Source organism: Dendrobates tinctorius, unplaced genomic scaffold (assembly GCF_039654945.1).
Source record: "Dendrobates tinctorius isolate UK_male_01 unplaced genomic scaffold, ASM3965494v1 ptg000038l, whole genome shotgun sequence".
Lineage (NCBI taxonomy): Eukaryota > Metazoa > Chordata > Amphibia > Anura > Dendrobatidae > Dendrobates > Dendrobates tinctorius.
In genome coordinates this window covers 13984416-14011509 of record NW_027361706.1, presented here as the reverse complement: position 1 = coordinate 14011509, position 27094 = coordinate 13984416, and positions in this window count along the sequence as shown.

The following is a 27094-nucleotide window of genomic DNA, read 5'->3' as shown; positions in this document are numbered from 1 at the left end:
CTCCTTTCTCTCTTTAGGCTTAGTTAATTCTTTGGCTGTGCTGAGGAATCTAGGGCATCGTAGGTACGTCCCACGGCTAATTCTAGTTGTGTTGTCAGTTTAGGTGTCTGCAATCCGCTAAGTTACCAACCTCTCTGGTTATCTGGATGCCTAGCTTATTCCCCTGCTATCCTCCTTGGTTAGCTAATCATAACAGTGGCCCCCCCATCCCAGCATGGCTATGCCCCCGTGCTGCTGGCACACAGATGATAAAATAACAAACACTTAACTCACCTTCCAATGATGGCTCGGTTCTCCCAGCTCCTCCCGTGGTGCTTCCTGTTTCCCTGGCATCGGATCACGTGACCTGGGCACACAGTGATGACATCACTGTGCTGTGCTGATCACAATGGGATGTTGGCAGAAACACAGGAAGAGCCACGGGGGAGCTGGGAGCACGGAGCCATCATTGGAAGGAGAGCTAAGTGTTTGTAATTTTATCATGTGCCAGCAGCACGGGGGAATATCCAGGATGGGAGGCAGGAAGAGTGCAGGCACTTGCAATATGCACCGCTCCCCTGTCAACCAACTCGGTGTGGCTTCAGCACCGATGTGATGGACAGCGGGTGCAGTGACTATTACATGAGGCTAATGAGCGGGAGCATGTGACCTCCCGCTGTCTCTGCAGCCCGCAGCCTGCCTACCCCAGCCCCCTGACATCACGCCAGAGCCGCCCCCCCTCCTCTACAGCACACAGATTTGGATTATAAGATGCAACCCCCACTTTCCCCAAAAATTTGGGGGAACAAAAGTGCATCTTATAATCCAAAAAATACAGTAAATAGATAGGTAGATATATCTAGATCTATTTATAGATACATCTAGATCTATCTATAGATAGATATATCTATAGATAGTGGGAGGCAGTGACTGGGGTCATATGTGAGGGTCGCTATGTGTCCCCCAGGATGCGCTCAGAAGCATATTAGATTCGCTGGAGTACCTTGTGGTCACAGCAGCGTGACTGTGAGTCACAAGGCAGAACAATAGTAAGTTTGAACATGGTCAAGTTATTTTGACCAAGGAGCTTGTTCAGGAAAGCCTGGTATGGGCTTTTATTTTTGAAACGGAATGCAGGAAGGTAGTGGGGTCCAGTCCGTTTCCTCCAGCCCAGATCTTATAAGTGGCCTATGGCCACAGATTGGAGTGAAGGAAAAAAACCTGCAGGAAGAGTTTGGGTGTGTCAGTTTTGGCCCTGCGAGAAGACAGAGAAGTTGGTCTGCAGAGCACTCCCTGTGTGAGGCAACACAGGGCCAAGTGGAGCCAAAGGGTCTGGCACACCTGCATACACGATAGTGCGGTCGCTCATGGCAACTGGTCACAGACTGTTTTGTGGTTTCCCGGCTGCGATCCGGAGGATACAGCGTACTGAGCACTGTGTGAGTTTTTGAACATTAAACACGTTTTGGTTTGAACTTGCTTGGGTCACTGGCTCATCACTGCACTGCGTGGATACCGCTGCACTACATATGGTGGAGAATGCTGGCAGTGTGAACTGAGGCATACCACAAAGCATGCAAATGTCGGTGATCAGGCCTGCAACACTGCAGCTTAAGCCTGCAGACAAGATGGAGGAAATACTAAGACAGTAGGCGTGTCTCATGCACAACAGCAGGAGGCACTGCAGTTGCAGAGGCAACAGTTGGAGCAGCAGCAACAGCAGCAGGAGCTACAAAATTAGCAACAGCGCCACACTGAATTGTTGATGCAGATCGCAGCTATGCGAGAGGCAAGTACACCAGCGACAGCATTCCGGTCTGAGGCTCGGTGCAAGGTCCAGTCAGCGCTGAGGAAGATGATGCCTGAAGACGACGTGGAGGCCTTCCTGACCATCTTTGAACATACTGCAGAGTGAGAGAGCTTGTCGGTGACTCAGTGGGCTGAAGTAGTATCCAACTTCTTTCAGGGAGATTCACAGAAGGCCTACCTGGACCTTAGTCGGGACGATGCCCAGGACTATGGGAAGCTGAAAGGTGAGATCTTTGCCTGACTGGGGGTTAATACATGTGCAGGCCCAACGGATGTTTCAGTGGTCCTTTTCTAAGGTAGAGAGGGTGGTGGTCGACTGGCTGGTGAGGGATCTGCCAGCATCCATACAGTGTTGGGTGGGGCAAGGGGACACGGGCACTCTGGATCAGGTCGTAGGACTGATAGAGCGGTATACAGCCACTCAGGACTTTATACGGGACATTGCTCCACTTTGGCTGTCACGTAAGGCCCCGCCAGCTCAGGAGCCTGAGAAAAGTCAACAACCCTCCACTGGGGCAAAACTAGATCAAGCCTGCACTGAGGGGTTATCTCGGAAGCAGAGTGACAATACACCTGTGTCCCCTAATTTGTAATCAAGGTTTCCTCGTGCCGCAGTTAAGTGTTGGTGATGCTAAGGGCCTGGACATGTGGCTGCCACAGAACCCATGGACTGCAGGTATGCCCACCGGGTATCTATGTATGCCCAGTCAGCCTGCACTGCCACTACAGACCCTGCCAGTACCGAACGTCAGGTGTGCAAGGTACTCATTAATGGGTACCAGACGGACGCTCTCTTGGACTTGGGGAGCTTGGTGACTCTGGTACACGGGTCCCTGCTTGCTGGGAACAGTGCTAATGGACACAAGGTGGTGGTGGTATGCATACATGGGGACCTCCGAGAGTACCCGACCACGGAGGTCACGTTCTTCACCCTGTGTGGGGAAATATAACATGGTGAAGGTGGTAAAGATTCTTCTGTATGGGACTGTATTGGGAAGAGACTTACCCCTGTTATGGTCCCTGTGGGAGACCAGGGTTAACCCTCTCAGAGACAATGGTGTTCCGGGTGCCGAACCCGAAGATCCCGAGTCAGGGATACCTGCCGTAGGGGTCGCCAACCTAGGGACAGAGTGTAACCCTGATAGGTTTCCCTTAGAGGTATTGCCAAGAGAGGTTGGGGAGTTCCCAACTGATCTCTGAGCTGGAGTTGTCCTCTGATAAGTTCAGGACAGCTCAGCTCCAGGATCCCACTTTGACACGGGCACGGGCAAGAGTTATCGAGGTAAATGGGGTGGCTCAGCAACTGGGTGCGGAGACGGAGTTCCCATGAATGGTGATCAACCAGGAATTACTGTACAGGGTTGATAAAATCCGGGGTGAGGTAGTAGAGCAACTGGTAGTGCCACAGACCTACCGTCGGGCAGTGATCAACATGGCTCACACTCACTTGCTGGGAGGGCATTTGGGAGCCAAAAAGACACAGGAGAGCAAACTGCAGTGGTTTTTCTAGCCAGGTGTCTACGCTGAGGTCCAAAGGTACTGAGAGACGTGTGCGAAGTGCCAACCTGCTTCACCCATCACGAACTACCAGAGTCCATTGGTGCCTCTGCCCATTATAGAGGTACCTTTTTAGCGGATTGCGATAGATCTGGTAGGGCCAATAGTAAAATCTGCCAGGGGTCACCAACACATATTGGTAGTTGTAGACTATTCCACCCGGTACCCACTCCGCCACACCTCGGCTAAACTAATAGCCCGTGAACTATTTGCCATGTTTTGTCTCCTTGGGCTACCCAAGGAGATCCTTACAGATCAGGGAACTCCTTTTATGTCTAAGATGACCAGGGAGCTATGTAAGCTGCTCCAGATTAAACAGCTACGGACGTCGGTGTATCATCCAGAAACCGACGGGTTGGTGGAGAGGTTTAATAAGACCCTCAAAGCCATGCTCAAAAAGGTGGTCTCCAAGGATGGGAGTGATCGGGACATATTATTGCCCTATCTGATGTTCGCCATCCGGGAGGTACTCCAGGTGTCCACAGGTTTTTCCCCGTTTGAGCTGTTATATGGCAAACATCCGAGGGGATTACTCGATGTAGATAAGGAGACGTGGGAGCAGGAGTCCATTCCACATCGAAGCATAATTGAGCACGTGGCAAGCATGCAGGATCGGATTGCAGCCATATGACCCATAGTAAGAGAGCATCTGATGGTTCTCAGGCCACGCAGAGCCACATGTACAATAAAAGGGCCACGTTCAGGACCTTTAACGAAGGAGACCGGGTGTTGGTGCTAGTGCCCACTCCAGAGAGTAAGCTCATGGCCAAGTGGCAAGGGTCTTATTGTTAGGGACGGCGGAATGCAGTAAATAATAACTAATAGAAAGTGTGTTCGCCGCCCCGGGGTCCACTATACAGAGGTGTTACACTGCTGCTATGTAATGGCAGACGCTCGATATGGCGGTATAGCGCACGCGGGTTGAACGTCACCTGGTGTGTGCAGGGTGGACTCTGTTAAATCACAGAGACGCCGAGGCATTAAACACAAATGCTGAGCCTGTTGAACTCACAGGTCTCAGTGGAATGCACGCACAGTATAAGGTCACAGGACTCGGGCCCAAGACACAGGGGCAGCGTCCTTCTAGACCTACCGTGCGTGCGGCGTCGCAACCGCGGACGCGAATAAGGCATACTGTCGGAGGCTACTACCGTGGATGATATGCACCGTGGTCTGTAGCTTGCCACTGACTGGTGCTGACTCTATCACTAGTTCCCTATCCACCCAAGTAATATCAGAGGGAGGGGAATTTTAATGAGTCATTTGGAAGTCCATACATCCATCATCATTCACACAGGTAGCAACTAGAGTCTATACTAGCGCATGGCCGAGCGGCCATGCGGACCTTTTATAGCCAGGACTATCCGAAAGCTTCCAAATCCCTGAGATGGACCAATCAGATCTGGAGAAGGACCTGTGCATGTGACTCCCAATCTCCAATGGGAGATCGTCTCGTGAGCATGCTCAGTGGAGCGACGGAAGGACTTAGCCTCAGGAGGTGTTTGCTGCTGAGCAGCTTGCGCTGCTATTGCTTGCCCAGAGGTAGCAGCAACAGCCAGACCCACAGAGCTGGTCTGAGCAGAGCGTCGGGAACGATGAGATTGCTGAGTCTGCGGTCAATGGAGAATGGGAGACCGCTGAATGCAAGGCTCTGGATCCCTGCTGTGCAGTTGCAAGAACCTGATGCCTAACATTACCCCCCCCTAGGGCCCCCTCCCCTCTGAGCCTCGCTACGCTCAAATGCCGCGATAAGGAGCGGGGTGTGGATGTTCTCCACTGGCTCCCAGGTCCGAACCTCAGGACCATGACCCTTCCAATCCACCAAATAAAACTTTTTGCCACGCACCACCCTGCATCCCACAATGGCGTTCACCTCAAACTCATCCGAAGACAAGTCTGAAAAGTCGGAAAACCGGGACATGTAAACAGGTTTGAGAAGGGACACGTGGAAGACATCAGAAATGGCCAAGTGTGGTGGAAGACATCAGAAATGGCCAAGTGTGGTGGAAGAGCCAGACGGTAGACCACCGAGCTGATCCGCTCGAGGATTTTGAAGGGACCAATGTATCGTGTCGCGAACTTGGTGGACTCGGCCCGCAGCCTGATATTTCGGGCAGAAAGCCACACCAAGTTGCCAGGGGCAAAAGTTGGAGCGGGACGCCGATGTGTGTCGGCGGATGACCTCATTCTCTCCTTAGAGGCTTGAATGGCATCCTGGGTGCGATCCCAAATGTCGCGAGCCTCCACTGCCCAGTCTGCCACCCTGGAATCAGTGGAACACACTGGTATCGGGACGGGAACGCGCGGATCCTGGCCGTAATTAAAAAGGAACGGCGTCTGACCAGTGGAATCAGCCACTGCATTATTCAGGACAAATTCGGCCCATGGAAGTAAGAATGCCCAGTCATCCTGCCTGGCGGAGACAAAATGTCGCAGGTACGTGACCAGAGTTTGGTTGGTTCTCTCTACCAACCTGTTTGTCTCGGGATGATAGGCGGAGGACAAGTTTAGCTCGATACTGAGTAGGCTGCAGAGCTCCCTCCAAAACCGAGACGCAAATTGGGGACAATTTTGTCCGGCATGCCATGCAAACGAAATACGTGCTTTATGAACAGTGCGGCGAGACCACGAGCGGAAGGCAGCCGCGTGAGTGGCACCAGATGCACCATTTTAGAAAAATGATCGGTGACCACCCAGATGACCGTGCTGCCACCGGACTTGGGCAGGCCGACCACAAAATCCATGCCAACCATCTCCCAGGGTCTGTTTGCCACCGGCAAGGGATACAGTAACCCAGGTGGCCTCTGCCTAAAGGAACTGTTCCGAGCACAAGAGACACATGCCTGAATGTACTCTTTCGTGTCCCGAGCCATGTGCATCCACCAATAAGACCTTGCCAGGAGTTTTGTGGTCCGCTTATTGCCAAAATGACCACCCACTCTGCACGCATGTGCCCACGTGAGAACCTCCGGTCGCAGGCGAGGAGGGACAAAGGACTTGCCCAGCGGCACTGACTCGAGAGCAACTGGGCCCACTGTCCTCAGACTCTCAGTTGGGACGATTGGCCGAGGCTCAGCCTCCTCCTCCGCCGAGACCACCGAGCGAGAAAGAGCATCAGCACGGACATTCTACTCACCAGACAGATAGTGCAAGGTGAAGCGGAAGCGGGAGAAGAAGAGCGACCACCTAGCTTGACGAGAGTTCAAGCGCTGGGACATTTGTAAATAGACCAAGTTTTTATGGTCAGTGTACACCTGGAAGGGGAACCGGGCTCCCTCCAGGAGACGTCGCCACTCGGAAAAGGCCAACTTCATTGCCAGCAACTCTCTGTCCCCGATGGAGTAGTTTTTCTCCGCCGGTGAGAAGGTCTTAGAGAAGAAGCAGGGATGCTTCTGACCTTGAGCATCCTTCTGAAAAAGGACAGCTCCTGCACCGACGGATGAGGCATCCACCTCTAGGATATCCACATCGGGACGGTGTAGGATAGGACCGCCAGCAAAATGGGCATTTAGAGACGAGAAGGCCATCGAGACCTGTTCTGACCAAACCTTGGGATTAGCTCCTTTTTGGGTGAGGGCAACCAAAGGAGTGTGGAGAACTGAACTGACGGTAGTAATTAACGAACCCCAGAAAGCACTGCACCGCTTTAAGAGAATGGGGTTCCTGCCAGTCCATTACCACCTGCAGTTTGGCAGGATCCATAGCCAACCCCTGGGCTGAGATGATATAGCCCTGGAACGGCAAGGATTCCTGCTCATATTGGCACTTCTCCAACTTGGCGAAGAGAGAATTCGCCGGCAAACGGTCGAAGACCTTGGAGACGTCTCTCCGGTGGGAGGCCAAATCTGGAGAAAAGATGAGGATGTCATCCAGATAGACCACCACCGAGGTGGAGAGCATATCACATATCGTCATTTACGAAGTCTTGGAAGACAGCAGGTGCATTACAGAGGCCGAAGGGCATGATCAGGTACTCATAGTGGCCATCCCTGGTTTAAAGGTTGTCTTCCACTCGTCTCCTTCGCGTATGCGAATTAGGTTGTAAGCCCCCCGTAGATCTAACTTAGTGAAAATCCGGGCCCCTCGCAACCTGTCAAAGAACTCAGAGATCAATAGAAGAGGGTATTTGTTTTTCTCTGTAATAGCATTGAGACCTCTGTAGTCAATGCAGGGATGCAGCACTCCACTCTTCTTCTGTACGAAGAAGAACCCTGCTCCAGCTGGCGACACCGACTTTCTGATAAACCCTCTTGCCAGGTTCTCCCGGATATATTGTGACATGGCCTCCATGGGTCACCCTCCCAGAGCCGTGAGGTAGTCGGTACCGGGCCGGTGTCAGGGGAATGTGTCACAGCAGCGGTGACCCGGTCCGTGGCCCTGGGCGCCCAAGTAATGGGGGAAAATAGTTAATGGAATGGAATAGTTTGTGACGCCACCTGTGGTGCTCGGCAAGGGAGGTGTTAAGCCGACGCTGCAGACAGATCCTCCGGGACAGATGGTGTGGTGCAGCAATGATGGTATAGCCCTCCTCAGGCAGGGCTGTCCCAGTACCGTGGTACTCTGGAGTTCCTCCTGTCAGATGTTCCCAAGAACTCTACTTGTACGACAGACAGCTGTAGCCTGCATTGGGGACTCCCTTCTCCTGAGTCCCGGCTCTCTATCCGATTGCTGTTGTGCCCCAAGTCTTAGATGGGAGTAATGCATTTACAGCCAACTACTCCACCGATGTCTGCTGCAGAACCATAAGTGTCCACACAACCTCGGGGACCGGGCTTTGCGCTGAGAACCTATAGGCAGGGTTCCTCTTCCAACCCACGTCCTCTCTGTTCTCTCTACTACTTCGTTCCGTACTTGTCTTTCTCTCTCTTATGGAAGCTTAGGTTTCAGTTCTACGTCTTTCTCCTTCTTTTCCTTTCCCATGCCAGCTGGCTCAGATCACTGAGGCAGCTGCAGCACTCCTTCCTCCATCCCTTCTTCCAGGGATCCTCACTCCTGTCTGAGTGACTTCCTACTCGACTGACCTTCTGTCAGACTGACCTGTCATCCTACACTTTCCCACTCTTTTATATATCTTAACTCCACCCACCTCCCAGCACATCCAGTGTTCCAACCAGGGAACCACCAAAGGTGCTCTGCTGCTCTCTAAGCACTGAGTCGCAATGTGGTTGTGCAGAACTACCCTGTTGTGTGGGGTGCGAGTGTTGGAGTGTGGAAAGGAGTTCCCACCTTACCTGGACCGTTAAACACAGCACATCCGCGGGCTGCCAGATGAACAAAGTTGACAGTACAGGAACATACAAAATTTTTGTAATGCTGCATAAACATCTCTTATACTAAACTTCCTAATATAGGAGGCATTGTTTCTTGAATGTTGCAAACAATTCTTAATTAACTATCTAAACTTCAAGTCAAAAGTGCAATTATTCATACTTTACGTAATTCTAAGTGCTATTATCTGTGACTCACTATCACTTCAGGATTCTTCATCTTTCTTTCTCTAGTACACATTTCTCTTCTCTTTCAAGTGACAACTGTGACCTAGTTCACCATTTACATTTTCAACTCTTTATTCAAATCTTTCATCTCTGTATCAAAACATTTCTCATTCTATATAAAAGCCATTTCCTAGTTACTAATACTCTCATAAGATACATCATTATCAAAATACTTCACATTAAAACTTTCAACAATTATTCTTGTAAGTGCTGGACACCGCTCCCAGCCGGGATCTCTTGCAGTGTCCTTTGAGGTAGACATCATCTTCGCAGTAAGTGTCCTTATGTAAAATCTTAACATCATCTTTGCAAAGTGTCCTTATGTAAAACCAAGAGAGGGCACCTAAAGAGGTGCAACTATTTACAATAACAGTTTTGGATCATACAGCGTTCATGATCTCCTCAGTTCCAAATGTAGAAACGCTGCCAATCAAAACAGGGCAACTCTGGAAAACCAAAAAACTAAACCATGATATGGAAACAAAAAGGCACAACGGTGCTAAATACCCTCCTGGGTCATGAGAGTTACTGTAAATCACTAGTGTTGGTCCCCTCCTGGAGTTCTGGAAGCCGATTGGGAACTGCTACCTGATGTGGTATCTTCATCTTGATTCTGGTTTTTTGCTATAGGGCACTGAAGCTGTGGCAAAGGGAACCCATGATGCATCTCAATGCCCATCAACTGCTCCTCCTCAATAGGTGATTCCGCTGCTCGGGTACGAGGCCTAGCACCGAGGGATTCCGCAGCTTGTTGGCGCTGATAGGCAACTATAAAGGGACTTGGCAGCTGAGGGATCCCGAGGTCACTTTCCCAAAGTGACCTAGACTCCTCTATTCCCTGAAGATGTCGAATCGTGCGCGCCTGTTCCAGCCGTTCCCTTCTCAGTAGGGACCTCCTCCACCGCCCCATCTCTGACTGACTAGCGCCCCCAGCGGACTCTTCCATATGCCCCATTTCGAGGTGCAGCAAACCCGCCTCTGACAACGTGAATTCGGAGGGCAACCCATTAGGAGGGCCGGGGTATATACCTGGTGTCTCCTGGTGGTGTGGTCTCTGCTCCTGTGCAGGCATGGTGGCAATGGGCACTGCCCGGTGAGACACCGGGGATGGTGGTAGAGCCACTGGCAGCTCTGGCTCCGTGGGGGTCGCTGGCGGGACCTGCGCAGCCACGTCAGGTCCAGGCAGGGGCTTCTCTTCCTCCACTTCAGCTCCCTGGGCTGTGTACAACTTCTCCGGTGGTAGCGGCAGAGAGGGAACAAGGCACACTGCCGGCGACATGGCAGCGGTCGTCGGCTCCACAGGTTCTGCCGGGAAGACGTCCGGTGCAGCAGCGGCTGGTACTGGTATCGCGGGTACCACAGGTGTAGGCCCCTCCTGGGAGTGCTGCAGATTCAATGTCCATAGTGCCTCCTGCCTCAGTTGCAGGCGGCGCATCAGCTGGGCAATTTTGTCCTCCAGTTGCTGGCGGTTCATCTCAGAGACGGGGTCGGAGCCTTCAGCCATGGCGCCTGGGAGATCCGACTTAACCTCCGCGCGCTCTACAGGCCTCCTTCCCTCTCTCTCCAAAATGGCGTTCTTGCGTTCTTCTCCCCGCCTCGGCCCCTTTCCCGCCACTGTCTTCTTCTGCCCCTCCTTCTGGGGCGGTGTCTTCTTCCAGCGTCTCCATACCAAGCCAGTATATGAACCCCTCGGGGGGTGGGCCATGTCGCTGTCACAGTAATTCAGGCAGCGGAGGCCCAAGACTCTTTGCAGTCTTTTCCTAGGACCTCCTATCTTTTAACGCCCTTCTTCTCCGCGCCAGCGGCCATTTCTAGTATCCATGTCACAGTCTATTAAATTGGGTCTTCTGCACATTTTCAAAAGTTCAAAGTCCAACAAATCTCAGGCACACAGAACCCGATGGCATCGGGTCTCGTCATCCTGTTCGTGACGCCAAGTTGGGTTGCCCTCCCAGGGCCGTGGGGTACTCGGTACCGGGCCGGTGTCAGGGGAATGTGTCACAGCAGCGGTGACCCAGTCCGTGTCCCTGGGCGCCCAAGTAATGGGGGAAAGTAGTTAATGGAATGTGATAGTTTGTGACGCCACCTGTGGTGCTCGGCAAGGGAGGTATTAAGCCGACGCTGCAGACAGATCCTCCGGGACAGATGGTGTGGTGCAGCAATGATGGTATAGCCCTCCACAGGCAGGGCTGATGTCCCAGGGCAGTGTAGATGTGGGGTACACTTAGGTGCTGTAGTGTACGGCGCAGGGGATGTAGCAGTGTCAGGCAGACGGACGCAGGAAGGAATGGAGGACACCAGGGCATGTAGTTCCAATGCTTTACTCACAGTCAGTAATGCCCGCTTCTGTGCCGTGTCCTCTGGGTCAGGGACTCAGTCAACTTCCAGGCAAGATGGAAAGCTCCCCTCCAACACTCCGCCAACTTATGTGCCTTTCCTGAACGTCTCCTCTATAGCGCCTTTAAGTGTGAAGATCTCCAGTACCGTGGTACTCTGGAGTTCCTCCTGTCAGATGTTCCCAAGAACTCTACTTGTATGGCAGACAGCTGTAGCCTGCTTCGGAGACTCCCTTCTCCTGAGTCCCGGCTCTCTATCCTATTGCTGTTGTGCCCCAAGTCTTAGATGGGAGTAATGCATTTACAGCCAACTACTCCACCTGTGTCTGCTGCAGAACCATAAGTGTCCACACAACCTCGGGGACCGGGCCCCGTCCTTGCGCTGAGAACCTATAGGCAGGGTTTCTCTTCCAACCCACGTCCTCTCTGTTCTCTCTACTCCTTCGTTCCGTACTTGACTCTCTCTCTCTTATGGAAGCTTAGGTTTCAGTTCTACGTCTTTCTCCTTCTTTTCCTTTCCCGTGCCAGCTGGCTCAGATCACTGAGGCAGCTGCGAGCACTCCTTCCTCCATCCCTTCTTCCAGGGATCCTCACTCCTGTCTGAGTGACTTCCTACCCGACTGACCTTCTGTCAGACTGACCTGTCATCCTACACTTTTCCACTCTTTTATATATCTTAACTCCACCCACCTCTCAGCACATCCAGTGTTCCAACCAGGGAACCACCAAAGGTGCTCTGCTACTCTCTAAGCACTGAGCCGCAATGTGGTTGTGCAGAACTACCCTGTTGTGTGGGGTGCGAGTGTTGGAGTGTGGAAAGGAGTTCCCACCTTACCTGGATGGTGGGGTACCACACCTTTAGAGAGAGAGGAAGGTGCAGTACCTCTGTGGCGACCGAGCCTCAGGGGCGCCACATCCATCTCCAGGAGAGATAGAGGATACATGCGGCCTCTAGGAGGTTCCGTGCCTGGCAAAAGGTCTGTCGGACAGTCGTAAGGACGGTGCGGCGGAAGCATCTCTGCTGATTTTTTTGAGAAGACGTCCGCATACTGCTGGTAGTGTCTGGGAAAGATCCACGGGCACATCCGTGGAGGCTACTTGAACGCTGCCCCTCAAGCACCTTCCTTCACAGTCCTTGCTCCAACCCAGTATACTCCCCGAGGACCCCTCTATATGAGGGGAATGGCAACGGACCCACGGAACTCAGAGAAGCACCTGGTCTATGCCCTCTGGCATAATGAGCAGGGACAACGTCTCGTAGTGAGATGGTGAGATTGAGAGCCCGATAGGTGCTGTCTGGTTGGTAATCTGGAATGGTAAGGCTGAACCGTTGACCACCCTGATGGTCACGGGGTGAGGCAGTAGCACCAGCGCGATTGCTTGCTTTTGGGCGAAGGCCGAGGACTTAAAGTTTCCTTCTGCCCCGGAGTCCACCGTGACCTCTACCTCCCAGGTGGAAGCACCGCTATCTAACGTCCCTCGGAATACTGCTTTGGGGGAGAAAGGTTTCATATCAGATAGACCCTCACCTACTACCACTGGACGTGATCGTTTTTTCGACCGCTGCGGACACCTGTTAGCCGGGTGACCAAACTGTCGACACTGGTAACAGTGAGCGGAGCTTCGCACAGGACGTGGCTTGGCATCGGTGCGAGACACCTCCATGGGTTCGGGAGGAATGACTTCCAGAGCGGAAGGTTTAAGAGGCTCAGAGAAAGTGGGAGCCAACTTAACCCTTTGTCTGCATTGCGCACGCTCCAGCCCGCGCTCTGTAAACTGGAGATCAATGCCGGTGGAAATGGAAATCAGCTCCTCCAGACTTACAGGGACCTCCCTGGCAGCTAGAGCTTCTTTGACATGCTCCGCCAACCCTCTCCAGAACACAGGGACGAGTGTTTTATCAGACCATTCCAGCTCGGAAGCCAGTGTCCAGAAACGAACGGCGGAGGGAGACAATAAACCCCACCTTAGCCCGCTCTGTAGGGAATCGTGCGGCCAGTAACTCAAGCTGGATAGAGCACTGGATCACGAAACTCCTACAGGTGGCGCTGTCACCCGAAAACTTGTCGGGCAACGGGAGACGGGATAATATCGGCGCAGGCGTGGATGTGGGCATACGAGAGACAGCCTCTGCGAAAGCCTGGACAGCGGCCACAGTAGCGTTCGCAGCTGAGATGGGACTCTCTAGAGCCGCCAACCTGCCCTCCAGCTGCCGAATGTACTGCAGTAGCTGCTGCTTGTCCGCCATCACTAGCCAGACCCTGGCGCTAGTTTAATGTTATGGACGGCGGAACACACTAAATAATAGAAAGTGCGTTCGCCGCCCGGGGTCCACGGTGCAGAGGTGTTACACTGCTGCTATGTAATGGCAGACGCTCGATATGGCGGTATAGCGCACATGGGTTGAACGTCACCCGGTGTGCACAGGGCGGACTCTGTTAATTCACAGAGATGCCGAGGCATTAAACACAAATGCTGAGCCTGTTGAACTTACAGGTCTCAGCGGAATGCACGCACAGTATAAGGTCACAGGACTCAGGCCCAAGACACTGGGCAGCGTTCTTCTAGACCTACAGTGCGTGCGGCGTTGCAACTGCGGACGCCAATAAGGACTGCTGACTGCAGCGCGGTGACAGACACTGCCACAGGATGACAGTGCCGGGTTGCAGGCATACTGTCGGACGCTAGTACCGTGGATGATATGCACCGTGGTCTGTAGCTTGCCACTGACTGGCACTCACTCTATCACTAGTTCCCTATCCACCCACGTAATATCAGAGGGAGGGGAATCTTAATGAGTCATTTGCAAGTCCATGCATCCATCATCATTCACACAGGTAGCAACTAGAGTCTATACTAGCGCATGGTCGAGCGGCCATGCAAACCTTTTATAGCTGGGACCTTCTGGAAGCTTCCAGATCCCTGAGATGGACCAATCAAATCTGGAGAAGGACCTGTGCATGTGACTCCCGATCTCCAATGGGAGATAGTCTCGTGAGCATGCTCAGTGGAGTGACGGAAGGACTTAGCCTCTGGAGTGGTTTGCTGCTGAGCAGCCTGTGTTGCTATTGCTGGCCCAGAGGTGGCAGCAACAGCCAGACCCACAGAGCTGGTCTGAGCAGAGCATCGGGAACGACGAGATTGCCGAGCAGGCTTCTCTGCGGTCGAGGAGAATGGGAGACCGCTGAATGCAAGGCTCTGGATCCCTGCTGTGCAGTTGCAGGAACCCGACGCCTAACACTTATGAGATATGGGGAAAGGTGGGGGAAGTGAATTACAGAGTATACCAACCCGGAAAAAGGAAGCCCGAGCAGCTGTACCATGTAAACCTGCTAAAGGCCTGGAAGGACCGGGAATGTTTGGTCATAGAGGCAACTCTAGTTGTACCAACAGGAGTCCCTCTGGCACTGGCCAAGGAGACAGCAGCGGGTCAGGTTAAAATAAATGATGCTCTCACCAAACAGCAGGGGAGGGAGGCTCAGGCCCTAGTGCAGAGGAATACAGACATATTCTCAGAGCTGCCGGGGCGGACCTTGGTGATACAACATGATATTATCACTGAGCCCCGGGTAAGGGTATGGATGAAACCATACCGAGTGCCAGAAGCCCAAAGGCAAGCCATCGCCACTGAGGTGAAGCAAATGATCCAGATGGGACTTATTGAGGAATTCCAAAGTGAGTGGGCCAGCCCCATTGTCCTTACGCCAAAGCCAGATGGGTCATTACGCTTCTGTAATGACTTCAGGAGGTTAAATGAAGTGTCAAAATTTGACCTCTATCCCATGCCACGGGTGGACGAGCTAATTGAGAGACTGGGAGAGGCCCAGTACTTCACCATGCTGGATCTCACATAAGGTTACTGGCAGGTCCCCTTAAGTGAGTCAGCGAAAGAAAGACCGCTTTTATAACACCAGAGGGTCTCTATCAATATGTCATCTTGCCTTTTGAGTTACATGGGGCTCCGGCCACATTCCAGTGACTGATGGACATTGTGTTAGCGCCTCATTGGGATCACGCGTCGGCCTATTTGGATGACATAGTCATCTTTAGTACCGACTGGGAGACCCATCTGTCCCAGGTACAAGCAGTGCTGGAGTCTCTTAGAGTAGTGGGGTTAACAGCAAACCCAAAGAAATGCGCGATAGGTCTCACGGAGGCCCAGTACTTAGGATACGTGATTGGCCGCGGGGTTATCAAGCCCCAAGTAAACAAGATTGAGGCCATTCAAATCTGGCCCAAGCCCTTAAGTACCAAACAGGTGAGGGCATTCCTTGGCATCATTGGTTACTACCGCCAGTTTATACCCAATTTTGCCGGGAAATCAGAACCCCTAACGGACCTGTTAAAAGGTAAGAAGACAGTGATGGTCTGTTGGAATCTTCAGGCGGAGAAAGCATTCCAATCCCTGAAGTCAGCGTTGTGTGGACAGCCGCTTCCTCATCGGCCCCGACTTCAAGAAGACCTTTATTGTACAAACCGATGCCTCAGAGGTAGGTCTAGGAGCGGTGCTATCGCAAGAGGTGAACGGAGATGAGCATCCAGTCACCTACTTGAGCAGGAAACTTTTCCCAGCAGAGAAAAATTATAGCATAGTGGAGATGGAGTGCTTGGCTATTAAGTGGGCCTTGGAGTCCCTACGCTACTATTTGCTCGGGCGTCAGTTTTGTTTGGTAATGGACAATTCACCCCTCATTTGGATGAGAAAAGCAAAAGAGAGGAATGCCTGAGTCACCAGATGGTTGCTGTCCTTACAAAACTTTAGTTTTTCAGTGGAACATCGGGCGAGGGAAATCACAGGGAAATGCACATGCCCTGTCATGGGCCCCCTGTATGGTGACAAGTTTGAACAGTGGGGGGGTATGTGAGGCAGTGACCGGGGACATATGTGAGGGTCGCTATGTGTCCCCCCAGGATGCGCTCAGACGCATATTAGATCCGCTGGAGTGCCTTGTGGTCACAGCAGCGTGCCTGTGAGTCACAAGGCAGAATAAAAGTAAGATTGAACCTCGTCAAGTTATTTTGACCAAGGAGCTTGTTCAGGAAAACCCGGTATGGGTTTTTATTTTTGAAACGGACTGCAGGGAGGTAGTGGCGTCCAGTCCATTTCCTTCAGCCCAAATCTTATAAGTGGCCTATGGCCACAGATTGAAGTGAAGGAAAAGAAAAAACCCGGCAGGAAGAGTTTGGGTGTGTCAGTTTTGGTCCTGCAAGCAGACAGAGCAGTTGGTCTGCAGAGCACTCCCTGTATGAGGCAACACAGGGCCAAGCGGAGCCAAAGGATCTGGCACACCTGCATACACAGTAGTGTGGTCGCTCATGGCAACAGGTCACGGACTGTTTTATGTTTTCCCGGCTGCGATCCAGAGGATACAGCGTACTGAGCACTGTGTGAATTTTTGGACATTAAGCACGTTTTGGTTTGAACTTGCTTGGGTCACTACCTCATCACTGCACAGCGTGGACACCGCTGCACTACAATAGATAAATCTCTATCTATCTATCTATCTATTGATAGATCTCTATCTATCTATCTATCTATCGATAGAAAAAAATCTGCTTTGGGCCGGGGTCACACTTGCAAGAAACTCGCACGAGTCTTGCACCTCAATACCCAGCACTACCGCTGGCACGCGGACCGGAGCGGTCCCGAGTGCCGGTGGCCGTGCCGGGAATTGAGGTGCAAGACTCGTGCGAGTTTCTTGCAAGTGTAACCTCGGCATTAAACGTAATAGCTGTTTATTTTAAAAAATGGGAAAAAAATTGAATGGGCAATTTTCCAGTCCGGAGAGTGAAGACCAGCGACTAGGGGTAGATGTTTATAGCCCGGGAAGGGGGTAATACCCATGGATATTCCCAAACTATTAATATCAGCCCGCAATTGTCTGCATAGCCTTTACTTTCTAATAAAATAGCGGAGCCCCCCCCAGGTTTCTACTTGCATGTATTATTATTATTTATTATATAGCACCATTGATTCCATGGTGCTGTACATAAGAAGGGGTTACATACAAATTACAGATATCACTTACAGTAAACAAACTAACAATGACAGACTGATAGAGGAGAGAGGACCCTGCCCTTTCAGGCATACATGCTACAGGATGGTGGGGAAGGAGACAGTAGGTTCGTGGGTTGCAGCAGTTCCGGTGTTGGTTGAGGTGATATCAACCGAAGGTAGCGGGGTTATTGCAGGCTGTAGGCTTTCTTGAAGAGGTGGGTTTTCAGGTTCCGCCTGAAGGATCCAAATGTGGTTGATAGTCGGACTTGTTGGGGCAAAGAATTCCAGAGAATAGGGGCTATTCGGGAGAAGTCTTGGAGGCGGTTGGGTGAGGAGCGAATAAGTGTGGAGGAGAGAAGGAGGTCTTGGGAGGACCGGAGATTATGTGAGGAAAGGTATCGGGAGATTAATTCAGAGACATATGGGGGAGACAGGTTATAGATGGCCTTGTAGGTCAGTATTAGTCATTTGAACTGGATACGCTGAGGGAATGGGAGCCAGTGAAGAGATTTGCAGAGGGGAGAAGCGGAGGAGTAGCGAGGAGAGAGATGAATTAGTTGGGCGGCAGAGTTAAGGATGGACTGGAGAGGTGCGAGGTTGTTAGCAGGGAGATCACAGAAAAGGATGTTGCAGTAGTCGAGGCGGGAGATGATGAGGGCATGCACAAGCATTTTAGTAGATTGAGGGTTGAGGAGAGGACGGATTCTGGAAATATTTTTGAGCTGGAGGCGACAGGAGGTAGAAAGAGCTTGGATGTGCAGTTTGAAGGACAGGGCAGAGTCAAAGGTTACTTTGAGGCAGCGGACTTCTGGTACTGGGGAAAGTATGATGTTATTAATTGTTATAGCTAAGTTGGGTAAGGAAGATCTGTGAGATGGAGGAAAGATGATGAGTTCAGATTTGTCTACATTGAGTTTGAGGAAGCGAGAGGAGAAGGAGGATATGGCTGATAGACACTCTGAGATTTTGGACAGCAGAGAGGTGATGTCTGGGCCAGAGAGGTAGATCTGAGTGTCATCAGCATAAAGGTGGTAGTGGAATCCGTGGGACTTTATGAGTTGCCCCAGACCAATTGCATAGATTGAGAAGAGTAGCGGTCCTAAAACAGAGCCTTGGGGGTCTCCAACAGAGAGAGGGTGGGATGAGAAGTTGGTGTGGGAGTGGGAGACGCTGAATGTGCGGTTGGAAAGGTATGAGGAGATCCAGGCTAGGGCAAGGCCTTTGATGCAGAAGGAGGAGAGGATCTGTAGTAGGAGGCAGTGGTCAACTGTGTCAAATGCAGAGGACAGGTCTAGAAGCAGGAGTATAGAGTATTGTCCATTTGATTTGGCTGTAAGTAGGTGGTTAGTAATTTTGGTCAGGGCTGTCTCAGTGGAGTGAAGGGGGCGGAAAGCAGATTGTAGATTGTCAAAGAGCAAGTTAGATGATAGGTGGGAGGAAAGTTCAGCGTGGACGTGCTGTTCCAGGAGTTTTGGAAGCGAATGGAAGCAATGATATTGGGCGATAGCTGGACATAGCGGTTGGGTCGAGGGATGGCTTTTTAAGGATAGGCGTGATTGTGGCATGCTTGAAAGCAGAAGGGAAGGTACCGGACATTAGGGATAGGTTGAAGAGGTGAGTTAGGGATGGGATAAGTGTGGTGGTGAGGTTGGGGAGGAGGTGGGATGGTATGGGGTCAAGTGCACAGGTTGTGAGGTGCGATTTGGAGAAGAATTTATTAAGCTCCCCTTCAGTGATGTTGAAGAGTGAGATTATGGGGTTTGGGCATTGGTCTGGTATACAAAGGGGTTGTGGTGGTTGAGTGATGAAGACTTGCCTTGTTTGGTCAATTTTGTTTTTGAAGTGTGTGGCAAAGTCCTCGGCAGAGATGAGGGAGGTTGGAGGAGGCAGTGGTGGGCGGAGGAGGGAGTTAAAAGTTTTGAATAACTGTTTTGGGTTGTAAGATAGGGAAGATACGAGGGTTGTGAAGTAGGCCTGTTTAGCAGAGGTGAGGGCAGATTTGAAATCGAGTGTTGCCTGTTTGAATGTGGTGAAGTCATCTTGCGAATTTGTTTTCTTCCAGCGCCGCTCTGCAATCCTGGACACTTGCCGGAGCTTTTTAGTGGTGTTATTGTGCCAGGGTTGTATATTGATACGTCGCATTCTGCCATGAACGAGAGGGGCAACCGTGTCAATAGCTGATGCGAGAGTGGCATTGTAGAAAGCAGTGGCACCGTCTGTGTCATGGAGTGAGGATATGGATGTCAGTGGTAGAATAGAGTCAGAGAGCGCGTGGGTGTCTAGGTGTGCAAGGTTTCTGCAGGGGTGTGCGTGTTGCTGGACATGGATGCCAGATGAGGAGGACAGGGATGAGAAAGTGAGTAGATGATGGTCAGATAGAGGGAGAGGAGAGTTGGTGAAGTTAGAAAGAGAGCAGAGACGGGTGAAGACCAGGTCTAATGTGTGTCCTCTGTGTGGGTGGCTGAGGATGACCACTGAGTAAGTCCAAAGGATGAAGTAAGGGACAGGAGTTTGGAGGCTGCTGACTGAAGGGTATCAGTGGGGATGTTGAAGTCACCCATGATGATAGTGGGGGTGTCAGTTGAAAGAAAATGAAGAAGCCAGGTAGAGAATTGGTCAATGAAGGCAGTGGTCGGGCCTGGAGGTTGGTATATGATGGCCACTTGGAGGTTGGATGGAGAGTAGATGCGAACAGAGTGGACTTCAAAAGAGGGGAGGATTAGGGAGGGAAGAGGTGGGGTTGGGTTGAAGGTGCAGTTGGAAGAAAGGAGAAGACCCACTCCTCCACCGTGTCTGTTGCCAGGGCGAGGAGTGTGGGTAAAGTGGAGGCCGCCGTAACACAGCGCAGCAGGCGAGGCGTGTCAGAGGGTGTCAGCCGTGTTTCTGTGAGGCCGACGAAGGCAAGATTGTGAGAGAGAAAGAGGTCATGAATCACATGGAGCTTATTGCATATGGAGCGGGCATTCCAAAGTGCTTCTGAGAGAGGGAGCAGGGGGTTGGGTGTCAATGGCACAGGTTTTAAGTTGGAAAGATTGTGGTAGTTCTTATTAGATAGGGAGCGGTAGGAAGGGGAAGTAGTGGGGGGTGACAGCTGTGGGGGTCCAGGATTGGGAGATATGTCGCCAGCAGTGAGGAGAAGCAGAGAAAGGGAGAGCAGATGAGAGAAGGAGAGTGGGCAGCTTGTTTTATGTTTCATTCGGACAGATTTGAGGTTGAGGAGCAGTTCAGCAGAGGAGGCCAGGTGGGGAGGAAAGAGGGAAGGGGAGATGATTATTTGGTTAGAGGGTGCTGGGGTTTGGGGATAGCGAAGGAGAGTGAGGACTAAAGGAGCAAACACTGTGAGGGCATATGTAAACATGGTGAAGGAGTAGGAGGGTGAATAGAAAAGCTGGATAGAAGTAATAAGAAGGGCTTACTCAGCAGACATACCCAAAAGAGACAGGTAGATAGTGTGGGGTCCTGACTCCTGCTGAGACTAACTGCCATAGTAATAACTTCATTTTCACGATACTTTTGCTGCAGTGATACTTATGCTGCAGGGAGACACACGCGCCTGACCCGCACATGTGCCCCCACAGAAGGCATCATGTATAGGGAGAGACCTGTCAGTCACTGGCAACAGGCGGGGAGAAGCTGCTGAGGACCCATTTTTCTGACTTTTTAAAGTATGTCTTTCTCTGAAGCTTCGCAGCATTTCAGAGTCAAACTTACCTGGCAGAGGTCACACAGCTGGTGCCCGTCAATTGGGCAGCATGCATCAGCTGTCAAGTTTGCTTTAAAGTTGGCAGATTATGCTTTTAAAAACTTTTCTAAAACTATTTTCTTGTAACTTGACACTGAAGAGAGCTGGTGTTTCAAAATAAACGTTAGCAAGCTTTGTTGGTCTCTAGACAAATGTCCGCTGTCACTATGTGATTGCAGATTGCTTAGTTCACTACTCGGCAATATTGTGTTATTATGAAGTGAATGCATAAATATATACAGAATTATAAAATGACATGAAAATGAAGATTGAGTCTTGTTTGTAAAGGGGTTTCCTGAGCTCTTAAATTTCTGCTGTCATAGACTGCAGAATCCTGACAGTGCGCAATATGCACGCTGTCACGATTCCCCTATATTCACAGTATGCAATTTTCATAGTTGCAATCACATGCAGACAAGACTCATCTGCTTCTCTTCATCCATTCAGGACAATCGACACGGCTACTATGTGAATTGCATAATACTTGTGGTCACCTGACAGTCCGCTCGAGCTGTGAATCAAGGGGAATCGTCGCAGTGTGCGTATTGCACACCATTACGATTTGGCAAACTGCAGTCACGTCAAGAACTTCTAGAGCTCAGAAGACCCCGCAAAGAGCTCACACCCACCAACGTATTAATCGGACGAGTGCTATCTGAGATTTTACTATCCGTGGCTTCATTTTGCCTGTGATTTAGTGTTCGTTATGTATTCGAGTTTTTGACTGTACAAACAATAGGACTCCATATGGGAAAGTGTTGGATCTAACATAATGTATCAGTATTTGACTTGTAGGAAAACTTCACACAAAACTATTTATAATCTGTAATAAAGTAAAGTAAATACAATAAACTTTGTTTTCTAAAATAAAATTTATTAACTGCCCGTCACAAATTATTACATAAAGATTTGATATACTCAGAACTTCTACATTTCGTAAAATAAATGTAACAATCAAGATCAGCGAATCGTAAAATTGAAAAAAAAATGCTTCACTATATAGACTAATTGTTGTCATGCTACTCCAATACAAAAAAAATCAGTAAAAATAAATTAAATTATGAATGCAAGAAAGCCCATTATAAGAATGAAAATCAATTAATTTTACAAAAATGTAAAAATATATATTTTTAAAGAGAATGTATTACTTATATACTTGTCCATCACTCGCACTTTCTTATCTGCATTTTGCGAAAGAACATAAAAAAGTCATAAATTGACGCGTTTTGGGTGTTTGTGCTTTTGTTTATACTTTTGGTCACATTTTTAATTTTGGAACATTTTGTACTTTTTTTTCTGGAATTTGGAAAACCAATAAAGAAGCCTTTAGATTTTATGAAGAAACATAGTTGAAACAATGAAGGTTAAAGGCTGGCTCCTACACTCAAGTATTCAAAGCTGATCTATCACCCGGATTTCACAATACAAACTGCATAAAGATCTTACACCTGGGTGAGGCTTGTGTACTTACTTACAAAATCATTTTCAAACTAGCAGGAAAATCCTGAAATAATAAGCAATATGTTTTTTTTTATAATGCATACAGCATGTTTTGTAAAATCTGGCAACACATCGGCTTTAAAATCATTTAGACTTTAAATATCCTAATCTCTATATTATATAATAAGAAGCCTCCACCTATAAAAACCAACCAACTTGTGGCCAATACCCTAATTTATGGAGAAGGCACCATTTATATGTCACATAACCCTTTTAAATGTCCATAATGAGATGTTAGAAAACTGTCCTTACTCTAGAGGTATCTAGCATCATCGCCCCAACATCATAGTAAAATCGGATTCTGATCCACAGGGCAAATGCTGGGCAATGTGGAAACGTAGATGACCTACAAAGATTATATACCAAGAGTGCAACCACACAGGGGCCCAAGAGGTATGGGGGCCACTACTACCTCCAAAGAAGGTGGGGAATTGTGCATTATGATGCGCTATTGGACAGCAAAGGGCTCGTATACTGTCCTTGCACAGGGGCCCTCTTCTGTCTGTGTTCACCCCTACCAGACATCATTGATGCTATGAAACTAAATTGTCTGACTTCAAGGTACTTTCTAAATGATAAATAACATTTGTGAATTCTTTCAGTATTAAAGGGTTGTCCACCATTGGAGACTATTTTTTTTTCTCTATTTATAAAGAGGATGTCAGACACGGCCCATGTGCATATGTAACGCTATTTCTGGAAAATAAAAGCAGAGAACATATTCCACATGGTGGGCATTTCTTGAAGTGTGACTGGGATGGGAGATTAGACTTAAGAGTTTCAAGACCTTGTTTAGAAAAAAACAAAACAAGTAAAAACAACAGCCTTCCTATTCCAGGCAACAGCCTTCCTATTCCTGGTAATATGTCCGGGAAGCAAAGCGGGAACTGTGCTCCCTATGGAGATGTAAGTGTTGTTTGGACAGTTATCTTGTGTGGGATGGGGAGCTATCAGTGATCACAGCCGAAACTGAACCAACTAGTACATTAGCTTGGATCCAACAGACCACCCATTGTAACACTCCAGATTATTGAAATGTCTTGAGATAAGCGGTTTATCCCTATATAGGATCATGTACTGTACATAAATGTACACACAAATATATAAAATATTAAAGAAAATATGCCATGGTACCGTATTGGCCGACAGGCGAGTTTAATCTATTTTCAGAGATGTAGCAAGGTGTATTCCGGATGTTTGTTTATAAAGAAGTCAATGTAAAATATATCCGATACATAAAACAGCCAGCAGATAATACTAACGTAACACGGTGATGACCTCTGTCACTGACGGGTGTAGAGGTTGGAGTAACAGCCCCCATACACATTAACGGATATCTCGACTAAGAATGTATGCCTGCATTTCAAACACATTGTATTCAATTCAAAGCTTTCACGATAGTTACAGCTATCACGCTCTCTCCTGCACCTGAAATCCGCTGCCTTGGAGTAACTCTCAAATCTGCCTTGTCCGTCAAACCACACGTTCAAACTTCTGCCACCTCCTGTCGCCTCAAAAATATTTCCAGAATCCGTCCCTTCCTCAGCTCTCAACCTACTAAAACTCTTGTACATGCCCTCATCATCTCCCGCCTTGACTACTGCAACACTCTCCTCTGTGGCCTCCCTGCTAACTCTCTTGCACCACTCCAGTCGGTCCTGAATTCTGCTGCCCGACTAATCCACCTCTCTCCTCGCTACTCCCGTCTCTCCCCTCTGCAAATTCCTCCACTGGCTCCCAATTCACCAACGAATCCAGTTCAAACTGCTAACATTGACCTACAAAGCCATCCACAACCTGTCCCCTCCCAATATCTCTGAACTAATCTCCCAATATCTTCCCTCACGCAATCTCCAGTCCTCCCAAGACCTTCTTCTCTCCTCCACGCTTATTCGTTCCCCACCCAACCGCCTCCAAGATTTCTCCCGAATATCCCCTATCCTCTGGAATTCCATGCCTCAACACGTCCGATTATCTACCACCCTCGGATCCTTCAAATGGAACCTGAAAACCCATCTTTTCAGGAAAGCTTATGTGGCGCCCCCAGGAGTATGGTCGCCACACTGGCTTTGCCTTCCTCCAGGGGAGGGTAATGCCAGGCTTGGAAGCAGTGATGGGTCTCTCCAGCAGTTAACCTAATGCATGCAACACAGTTCCACTCCAGGCCACCAGGGGGAACTCTGAACCAGGATTGAGGAGCAGAGTACTCTCTGAGGGTCAGGAGAAAGGAGTAGTCAGATAGTGTGAGGAGGTCCACGTGTGCAGATGTGTGGAGCGGGGTGGAGGTGGAGCTCCGGGAGGAGAGCTCCCTCACCGCTAGAGCGCAAAGACTGGAGCCTGGTCTCCACGGTGGTATGAATACTAACGGTCCTGCCACAGATACCAGAGGAGTAGGAGGCTGTAAATGCCCTGCTCTCACCAAAGACTTGGGACACAACAGCAATTGAATAGAGAGCCAGGACTCAGGAGAGGAGTCCCCGAGAGAGGACAGCTGTCTGTCATACAAGTAAAGTTCTAGGAACATCTGAAGAGAGGCATTTCAGAGTAACTAAGTACTGGAGTGCTTCACACTACAAAGCGCTAGGAAGTAGACTGCACAGCCCTTCTGCTGAGAGAGAATCCTGATCTGCTTCCAGGCTAACCTGCTCCAATACCATCTGTAATCAGGACTCTGGACTGCATCTACTCAGTAAAGGTACAGAAACTACAACCGCTGTGTCTTGTCTGTTTCCTATGCTTTCGGCATTGCTACATCCCCGTGCCAGCTACATCTACACTGCCCTGGGACTACAGCTCCACCTGTGGGGAGCTTTACCATCTAAGCTGCACATACCATCAGTCCCAGCGGATCTGTATGCAGCGTTGGCCTAACACCATATTTGCCAAACACCACAGGTGGCGTCACAAACTATTCTACCATTAACTACATCTCCCCATTGTTTGGGCGCCCAGGGCCACGGACCGGGTCACCGCTGCTGTGACACATCCCCCTGACACCGGCCCGGTACCGAGTACCCCACAGCCCTGGGAGGGCGACCCACTTACAGCCTGCAATAACCATTCTGCCGCCTCATCACCACCAGAGCTGCTGCACCCCCGACCTTCTGTCTTTCCCCCACTATCCCGTAGAATGTAAGTCCGCAAGGTCAGGGTCGTCTCCCCTCTGTACCAGTCTGTCATTGTATATTTGTTTACTGCTAACGATATCTATAACTTTGTATGTAACCCCCTTCTCATGTTCAGCACCATGGAATTAATGGCGCTATATACTATATAAATAAATAATAATAATAATATCTTGGAAAAGTTGAGAAATTTTGCCACAAATCGGAATTGTGCCTAAATCTTGTGACTTTTGGCGCAGTGTTGGGGTGGAACGGGGGCACGGTGTGACGCCACAGCTCATCTAACTCATGACGAACTGTTGCGTTCTCTACTCCAGAAATCTTGCTCCAGTTCCAGACTGGAGTCAGATTTCTGGAGTAGTACATGGAGGCGCACATCACTCATCAGACGCTCCAGATCTGGAGCATCCAACATCTTATCTGATAATGTTCGCTCATCACTAATTAGCATTCATCTAGACGCCTGGTCAGGGAGGCTTCTGTGCAGCAATCATTTTACTGGAGGGAAGCTGGTTGTTCCTTTTCTTCTGTTGGAGTATAGGACCCCATACACATTAGATTAAAATGGATTGGTGGTCGAGTGAACATTCATCGATGGCCCAAAATACAGCTCAGACAGCATTGGGCATGATTTTCGTTTTTACAGACAATGATTCAGCCAAAACTCACCATGGTCAAAAAAATCCAACATGTCCGACCTACGTTTTCAATAATAACGTAAGCTCAATGGTCGTCGATCAGTCAAAACAAGTGATGATCCTTTCATAAATAAGGAGACAATCGTTCATTGTGGTCGAAATCATCCCTTTCAGACGACTTTTATCTAATGTGCATGGGCACCATAAGGTTCTGGGTTGGATGTTATGGTCTGGTGTGTGAATATGATGTTGTAGGTTGAAAAAGTGGTGTGCATGGTCCTAAAAGTGGTATTATGACAGACTATGGGATCTAGATGTTCAGGTTTTGACCGTTGCATCACAGATCATTAAAACAATAAAACTTTAGTGGTTACCTCCGAATATCTGGTGATGGCAACGCTTACTGCAAGCACACAAATTACTGCTGGAGATGGCAGAAGCCCAGAGGGCGGCCGGTAGGGGCTGCCGGTGTAATAACTCCTGAGATAATGTAGGCTGTGAGCGATCCGTAAGCCCATATTAAAGCAGTTAGCCAAGATGAATCCGACACTGCCGAGCCAAGTTGTCAAGTAGCAGGAAAGGCAAAGGAAACTCAGCGAGAGACCCAACATGATGTAGTTAAACCTGACATTGGGATATTAGAGAAAAAAGAAAAAAAAAAAGAATAGATCTATAAATGTCATTGTAATAATCGCAAAGTTTTCAGAAATTAGTTCTTTTGAAAATGTATAAATCAGCATTAAGGCATAATAGTAATTCTGAATAATAGACTCAGAAGACAATGAGATATTGATGTTGGTTCTTATACTATGTAACCCCCTTCCCTAGAAGAGAGGGTTCGTCTTCACTGGTGCATGGACCAGTGCACCATGGATAAAATCGATGTCCAAAATAACAATAAAAAAAGGAGGTCTG